Below are 9,617 nucleotides of genomic sequence, written 5' to 3'. Positions count from 1 at the left end.
TGCACTCCAGCCTGGGCGGAAAAAAAAAAAAAAAAAAAATCGATTCCCAACAGTTATGACAAGATACCTAAATAACAACACACTCAAATCTTGTCATAAGAAGTTTTATTTAACTGGTCTTGGTGAGGCATAGGAACAATAAATTATTATTTTTTTCTTTATTGAAACTCTAATCACTTCTTAGCTTGATAACTCTTTACTGATTTTATTTGTCCCATCCCAAACTCATCTCTCCTAATGGATAGATGGGATGGGACAAATAAAAACAATAAAGAGTTATTGACAAGTACTCCATGGGTGATTTTAACATGCAATTCTTTTGGGGAACCACTTATCTAACAATTTTACATTCTGCTTTGCCTTCAAATGTTTCTGTTCTCTATTGATAATATTCCCACAATTCTCATTCTACATTTCTTCCATTCATGCAGTATACATATTTATTTATCATTTCCAGTCTTGTCATAAGTAATTCTGATTTAACCAGCCTTGGGAGGCATAGGAACACTTATATTTAAAACAATCCTCTGGTGGGTATGTTGAACAGTCTTAGGTAAGAATCATTAGAATAGATGAATTTGGGATGGGACAAATAAAACCAAAAGAGTTATTGAGCTAAGAAGTGATTAGAGTTTCAATGAAGAAAAAGTAATTTATTGATATAGCCAAAACACCTTACACTCTGGCCAACATAGAGTTCTACAGAGAGAGCAACAAGAATTTATATATTTTAAAAATCTGTTGGTGTTTATGTTTAAAAAGTCATCATCAAACTTTACAGCAGCAATTTTACTTGTGCAGAGAGAAACAGATTACAGAGAAGTGGTAAAACAAGTCAGTTTGGGAGAGTGAAGGGTTAAACAAATATGTTTAAGAAATTTAAGTAATTTGAGAGAAACTGGTTGTTAGCATGAAGAAGCAACCATTGAAAGATTTTATTTTATTTGTTTCTTGTAGTACAGATCTAATATATTTGAAAACATGGTAGGAACTAGTAAAGAAAGAGAAATTATTTAGGGTCAAGTATCTCAGAGGAAGTGGCAGAGTATAGTATTTAGGGCAGATGTACAAGTTAATCTTGGGAAATATAAGGGAATTTGTCCTTTTTTCTCTTAGTGAAGTGGACAAAGGAGTGACCCAGAATTTAAGGAGAGAGAAGTATATATATATATATATATGTGTGTGTGTGTGTGTGTGTGTGTGTGTGTGTGTGTGTGTGTGGAAATTTATTATAGAAATCTGTTCACAAAATTATGGAAGCCAAGATGTCCCACAATATGCTGTCTTCAAGCTAGAGAATGAAGAAAGTCTGTGGTGTAATTTAGCCTGAGGTCAAAGGCCCGAGAACCCAATGGGTAAAAGGACTGCTAGTGTGAATCCCTGAAACCAAAGCCTCCAGAATCTGGAGTCCTGATACTCTCTTACACAGGAAAAGATGGATGCACAAGCTCAAGAAGAGAGAGACAGAATTTGCCCTTCCTTCAACTTTTTGTTCTATTCTGGTCAAGTCTTCACAGATTGGATGATGTCCATCCACATTAGTGATAGTGGATGGATCTTCTTTACTCAATCTACTGACTCAAATTCCAATGTCTTACAGGAACACCCTTGCAGACACACTCAGAAATGTTTTCACCAACTATCTGGGTATTCCTTAGCTCAATCAAGTTGATACATAAAATTAGCCACCACATTCTTAAACTTAAGGAGTCCTTTCTGGAATGTAACTCTGCACACTTGAAATTTTAATGAATGTTAAAATCTTCTGGTACTGGGCTGAGGAATCACTTATGAAAAAGTATGATGACATTCTGCAACAAAAATTACCTAACTTTATTCAGATAATTTTTAAAGGCTTTGCCTTCTATGTTATGAGCAACATTTACACCCAAAATTATGTTTAAAATTTCCGTAACTTGGAATGATTTATTTTTCTCAGCTAAGAATGTTTAAATTTCTTTCTTTTAGAGCTGTGAAAGTGAGGCAAGCTTAGGGGCTGGGCTCCAAGATAGGAATGTGTTGAAAACAAATGAAGAAAATTTGAGATGATCTTGCAACTACTGAGAGTATATTGGTGTTATGTGTGCGTTGTTTAAAATGTAGAGTTATAACAGATATCACCTCTCCTTGATCCTCTTGATCCTGAGACCATTAAGTTTAGCTGATTGTCTTAGTCTGATTGTCTTTGTTTTGTGTTTCTATAAAGGAATACCTGAGGCTGGGTAATTTATAAAGAAAAGAGGTTTATTTGGCTCATGGTTCTGCAGGCTGCACAAAAAGCATGGTGCCAGCACCTGCTTCTGGTGAGGGCCTCGGGCTGCTTCTACTCATTGCAGAAGGGAAAAGGAAGGGTATGCAGAGACCACATGGTGAGAAAGGAAGTAGGAGAGAGGGGAGGGAGATACTGAGCTCTTTATAACTTTAGTTTCCAAGGAAACTGATAGGACAACTCACTTACTCTTGAGGGATGGCATTAATCTAATATTTATGGGGTATCTGACCCCATGACCAAACGCCTCCAATTAGGCCCCGCCTCAAGCACTGTGGATCAAATTTTGGCATGAATTTGGAGGGTCAAACATCCAATCTATAGCACTAATTAAAGACTTAGAGGCAGGCCTTGGGATGCTCTTGACATAAGATGATTTCTCCCTTGATGACCCTACTGGCTTATACCAATTTCATGGAATCAATATTGGTTGCCATTCAAATGCTGCATTGACTGGGTAGAGTAGCCACTTGTTAAGGATGTAAGGTTGGATCTGAAAGCTTTATATGGAGAAAATATTTAGAGTCCCCAGGAAAACTGAAAGTAATAAAAGAGGGAGTAAATTTGTATCATTTTGGTAAATAATGGTAAAATTTAGTGGAGTTGATTACTAATAATTACAAATAGAACCAAGAATAAGTCTTTCAGTTTTTGGCATAGCTACCATTATTTGGTAATAATGTGCTTAGATAAGATTTCTAAGAGGAATCTTATTTATAAGACAAGGTCTGTCCCCACATGCCTTGTAGTACTAGTTGGTATGTTGAAAGGTGACCTCAGATATTGCTAATACAGGCCATTGGTTGGGATTTTCTTTTTTAAAGTTGCAGGCATAGAGAGAACATAAAATTACCCTGTAAAGCTGTATTTTTGGTAAAGTATGTTAGAATATTCCATACTAATTTTGCTGTGGTAAGTAGATGAACCATTTTTCTCGTCATATGTACCAGACACCAATGTGCACCAGTGAAATGACTCTCAGCAAACACAATGGATAAATTCTATCTATCCCTTGAGAAGAAGTGTAACATAATAGTTAATGACATATACTCTGGAACAAAACCACTTAGCTTTAAATTCTGTCTCCGTCACATACCAGCTGAGTGATCTTGGCAACATCATTTTATTACTTTGGGTATCAGTTTTCTCATTTTAAAATGAAGGTGATACTATACTTACCATACATGGTTGTTTGTGAAATTAATACATAAAAATATTCATGTTCAATGTATTATGGCACTAAGAGCAGTGTCTGCGGGAGAGCAAGCACAAAGGAATGTTTTACTGTCATGCTGATGAGAATAGGGGGCAAGAATAAGGTTTTGGGTCTTAAACGGTGCCTCCTTGAATCACAACTAGAAATTTTTGCAACAGCTCCTGATTACCTTCCTGGATTGAAGTCCAATTTAATTCCCAGCCTGCATCTCGGTTTATTATTATTTTTTATTATTATCTCAATCTGTTGGCACTGGTGTCAGAATTTGCTTTTCGCTTCTGTGATTCTTCTTTTGATTCCTGGTATGGTCTGAATGTTAGTGCCTCTCCACCCCCAATTTATACATCAAAACCTAATCCTCAGTGTGGTAGGATCCTCAATGTGTATTAGAACTCCGGGCATTTGGGTGGTGATTAGTCATTAAGTCAGATCCCTCATGAATGGGATTACTGCCTTTATAAAAGAGACCCAAAAAAGCTATCTCGCCTTTCCACCGTGTGAGAACATAGTGAGAGGCACCTAATACAAGGGCCCTCACCAGACACCAGATCTGCTGTGCCATGACCTGGACTTCCCAGCTTCCATAACTGAAAAATAAATATTTGTTTATAAGCTACCAACTTTCTGGTATTTTTGTTATAGCACCCTAAACAGACTAGGACAATTCCTCATCAAGGACTTTTCTTGAATCTACCTTATATCTTCTAAATTGTCCTCACTTTGTAATGTATCCACTTCAGACGCCTGGGAGACCTGGCATTTAGCTGACCCAACAGGCAGAACATTAATGAAAACAGATGAGGGTCAAAGATTATTCCCACTTGGAGGCCAAGTGTCCTGATTAGAACAGGAATTCCTTATTCCCTTTCTTTTTTTTTTTTTTTTTTTTTTTTTTTTTTTTTGAGACAGAGTCTCGCTATGTCGGGTTCCCGCCATTCTCCTGCCTCAGCCTCCCAAGTAGCTGGGACTACAGGCGCCAGCCACCTCGCCCGGCTAGTTTTTTGTATTTTTTAGTAGAGACGGGGTTTCACCGTGTTAGCCAAGATGGTCTTGATCTCCTGACCTCGTGATCCGCCCGTCTCGGCCTCCCAAAGTGCTGGGATTACAGGCTTGAGCCACCGCGCCCGGCCCCTTATTCCCTTTCTTAATGAGAACATAGGGCTCTAGTAAAGAGGGTTGTTGGTTTAATGAACTTTTATTGGAGCACCTTTGGCTCCAGTAGTGCATACACTCCACTAGCAGGGATGTAGTCTCACGGCACTCACTAGTAAGTAGGCAGGCATAGTCATAGTCCTGATGTGCAGGCAACATAGTGATTAAGCAGCCAGTCTCCATAACCAGACGACTTAGATGCCAATACTGGCTCCTTCACAGCCCTGCTTAGTGACCTTGGATAGGTACCTAAGCAATCAAATTATCTCCTCGGTTTTCTCATCTATAAAATGGAAAATAATTATATTTTCCTCTGAAGGTATTCTGAAGCTAAAATGAATTCATGGATGGGAAATAGGGCTTTACATATGGGTTACTCACTGTTACTGTTAAAGAAATACTTGATATTCTTTGTAGAATTAACTTGTTAGCCCTGCACCCCTTTTACAGTGTATGTGGAAAGGGTCATGGCAACCCACAGGATTTGTGAGCAGTGAGCACATCATCACCCTAGGCACTAAAGGAAATGGCGAGATGATGGCACCAATGCTAGTGAAACCTTGAATAAGAACAATGGGTACCCGGTTGACCTTTGTGTCAAAACTCCAGCAGGAGGCAGCACCTGCAGTGCCCATCTCAATGAACACCTGCTTTCGTTTTACGACAGATGTGTGACTGCTCCAAAGTTTGGCTGTAAAAACTATCCTGAACCCTTAATGCATGATATAGAGGCAGGCAATCTTGCCTGTCTACCAGTGGAAATCAAAACATGGATTTGGTGAGAAGAGCTGATATCTGGGCCCAAATCTTCTTCACAGCCCCTGGAAAAGTGTGACATTCCTCATGGTGGGGTTTACACCCTAGGATGCCCATACACAGAGTGGCCTGTTGTGCTGTCACCACGTAGCGTGGTACTATGTCCAGTCCCCACCCCCACTGCCAGTAGGTTATGAACACTTTCACTCCATGACATTCTGTAGCTATTAAAATGTTTTTGAAGAGGGTATAACAATATGGGAACTTTATGTTATAGACTGAGTGAGAGAAAGTATGAAGTTTTCTAAAATAGTATTTTTTATTTCTTACTCCACTCTTGAAAAAATGATAAACTCACCTCTCTTGTATGTGCCTATTTTCATCACCATACAGATAAGTACGTTTTAAGTCACATATTGCCTTTTAAAAAATGGTTTGTTTACAATTGCATTTTAAATTAGAAATGAATTCCTCAAGGGAAGATATAAAATCTCACTTATTTTTCTACCCCAAGCCCTAATACAATGCTTCACATAGAGCAGTTATCCAATGAAAGTTTACTGAGTGAATAAAAAAAATAAAATAAAATAAAATAAAATAAATAAATAAATGAGCAAAAAGGTTTGCCATTGAGACATGGAATTAACCTGAGTGTCCATCAGTGAAAGAATGGATAGGCCAGGCGCGGTGGCTCACGCCTATAATCCCAGCACTTTGGGAGGCCGAGGCGGGCGGATCACGAGGCCAGATCAAGACCATCCTGGCTAACGCAGTGAAACCCCATCTCTACTAAAAATACAAAAAAATTAGCCAGGCGTGGTGGCGGGTGGCTGTAGTCCCAGCTACTCGGGGGGCTGAGGCAGGAGAATGGCTTGAACCCTGGAGGCGGAGTTTGCAGTGAGCCAGGATCGTGCCACTGCACTCCAGCCTGAGCAACGGAGTGAGACTCCATCTCAAAAAAAAAAAAAAAAAAAAAAAATGGATAAAGAAAATGTAGTATATATACACAGTGGAATACTATTCAGCCACAGAAAAGAACAAAACCTAGTCATTATCATCAATATGAATAAACCTAGAAAACATTAGGTGAAATAAATCAGTCACAGAAAGACAAATACCACACCATCTCACTCATATGTGGAATCGAAGAGTTGATCTCATAGAACTAGAGAGTAAAATGGTGGTTACCAGAGGCTGGGATGTTTATCAGGGAGGGTAGGATCTGGAGAGGCTGATCAAAGGATATGTAATTACCGTAAAATAGGAGGATTGAATTTTGAGAGATCTATTGTACAGCAAGGTGATAATAGTTAATGATAATATATTCTTGAAAAATATAAAATTAGGAAACATTAAGTGCTCTTATCACAAAAACGATAACTGTGAGACAATGCATTTGTTCATTAGCTAAGTTTAACCATTCCACTATATATATATATGTTTCAAAACATCATGATGGACACAGTAGAAATATACAATGTTATCTGTCAAATTAAATTTAAAAATAAATTAAGGAACAATTTTATTTTTATGTATTTTCAATATCATTCTTAGAAACATGGAAATAACCTCTTTGTTTCCTTTTGTCCTAAGTCTTGGTGATCAGTTTCTTTTTATAAACCCACATAAATTAGACTAGATAATATATTTCTTTCTGTGGAAAAATGGTATTACTGTTCAGACTCATGGGCCTCATTGTCATTACATCACCAATCTACACACATTTAGCTCCTGAAGCCTAACTTGGAAATTGATGTTTCCGCTCCCTAGTCATTTCTGTTGCCTGTGTCTCGTACTCTTGATGAGGCTGTATTACCTCAGACACTGTTATCTGATGCAGTCTCCCCAGAGTTTTGTAGGAAAAGGCTATTACTTTCCCATCCTAGGATCAAATGTCTCTTTATATGCAGCCTTGAAAATCACTGCCCGTCTGGGTACTGTATTACATTGTGTGTGCAATTCTAATTTGTCCTCGGTTTTCAGCCATTTGTCTCCTTTGGTGATATTGATTTCTTGAGCAATTCTGCTCTTTGATTTCAGACTATTTTCCTGAAGTCTATTCTTGTTTGTTCTCTTCAGCATTTATGGAGAATTTTAGAAGTTAGCATTCACATTCTTATATACACTCACTTTAGGATAAGTCTCACATCTTTGAAATATTAACAGTTCTTTTCATTTCACAAATAGATATGGACAAGCAACAGAAATGTACAACAAACGTCTCTAAGATGAATGAATTTTCTGTGCAAACTAAATTAGGAAAACGCACCAGGGAAGCTGGGGTGGAGATGATGATTACAAAAATCTCATTGACTTCTTTATATGCCCTTGGACAAGTCAATTGACTTTCCAAAATCTCAACTTGCAAATTTGTATGGAAGGTAAAAAAAAAAAGTTTTTAAAATTCTTATCCACCACCTATATCATATACTTGTTATAAGGATCAATTGAAATATTGGATATAAATATTTTACAAAGACTTCACAAAGGTGAATTTAGTTCAGGATAAAGAAGAAGTGATCATGTTCAATAAAATTTAAGTTAAATGTTAAGAAGAGTTAACAATGAAATAAATGAAAAAATCATTAATGCAGACTGCTGGTTGAAGTTTTGTTTTTGTTTGTTTTCATTTTTCCAATTGTGCCTGCATCATAGTCACCTGCATGTTCACTAAAATGGGATGCTATTCACTGAGGTCGCTCTTAGATGTGTCCTATCTCCTAAACATTAAAAATAGCTATGAGGATTTAAAAGTACTCAATCAGGCCGGGCTTGGTGGCTCACCCCTGTAATTTGGGAGGCTGAGGTGGGCAGATCACATGAGGTCAGGAGTTCAAGATAAGCCTGGCCAACTGGTGAAACCCCCTGTCTACAAAAATACAAAAATTAGCCGGGCATGATAGATGGGTGCCTGTAGTCCCAGCTACTTGGGAGACTGAAGCAGGAGAATCACTTGAACCTGGGAGGTAAAGGTTGCAGTGAGCCAAGATCACACTCCAGCCTGGGCAAGAGAGCGAGACTCCATTTCAAAAAAAAAAAAAATAGATTAATTAAAAAAATAAAAGTACTCTATCAGATAGACCTGGTTTGAATCTCAGCTCCACTGCTTACCAGCTACATGTAGTTGGAAGTGTCATTTAATTTCCACTCTCAGTTTCCTCAACTAACATGAGCACAATGTGTCGTCATCTGGGTGAAGACTGAAGGAGAATGTAAGCCAAACCATGAAAACAATGTCTGGCACATATTTAGTCTCAATAAATATGTGCTATTATTAAATATCCTTTTAGATACATTTGACGATGAACATTCCTCAACTTACCCATCTATCACTGGAAAAATGGCTGTTTATTCCTTTCTTTCTTCATGTGCTAGGCTTGTACCTTTGATGCTGGTGGTATAGAGATGAATTAAATTGAATCTGTGCATTCACTAGCTAGGACTTGAACTTATTCATTGGTGTTCCTCACTGACTAACACTGCACCTGGTGCATAGTCCTTACTCAATAGTTTTTTTTTTTTTTTAATTAAGTGACTTAATGTCTCATCGTGCTTTCAGCTAAGCAATGGGGATGATTATGTAAACAATTTTACAAAGTGCATTGCAATAAGTGCTATAACTTAGGTGTCTTCTCCATTTAATTACATTTCTTCATGCTATTCTGTTATTGTTTACCTAAATTTTATTTTCTTCCCTTTTAATTTTTCCTATTATGGCATCACTGTTATTGGTTCTGAGGCTTTTCCAACACTTGCAGTGCCTCCTTATTTTGTATCATGTAAAAATTTCATTAACTTGGTGTTTATTTCTTTTGCCTGATGTTGAATAAAAATAATTTCATACAACAGTTACTGACACCCACACTCATTCTACAACTGCCCTTCCTAGCCTGTTAAACACTACATTTTATTGTTTGCTTTGATCTCTGGCCTTTGAGCAAGTTTGAATTTTCACAATTATCATTTTATCACAGACAATTTTTAAAGCATGTTTTTCAGGAACATTCTTAGGGAGAAATTTATGAGACCTACAACTGTGTGTGTGTGTGTGTGTATGTGTATGTGTATGTGTATGTATATGTGAGTGTGTGTGTGTGAGAGAGAGAGAGAGGGAAGGATGGAGAGAGAGAGAGGGTCATATAAATCTGAATTGCATGGAATATCTTATGTTTAATACTAATCATGTGATAAAATCATCTCAAGGGAAACTTTTTTCAAAAGCAG

This window comes from Macaca thibetana, chromosome 4 (assembly GCF_024542745.1).
Source record: "Macaca thibetana thibetana isolate TM-01 chromosome 4, ASM2454274v1, whole genome shotgun sequence".
Lineage (NCBI taxonomy): Eukaryota > Metazoa > Chordata > Mammalia > Primates > Cercopithecidae > Macaca > Macaca thibetana.
The sequence above is the reverse complement of the archived record's forward strand: the minus strand, read 5'-3'. Positions refer to the sequence as shown.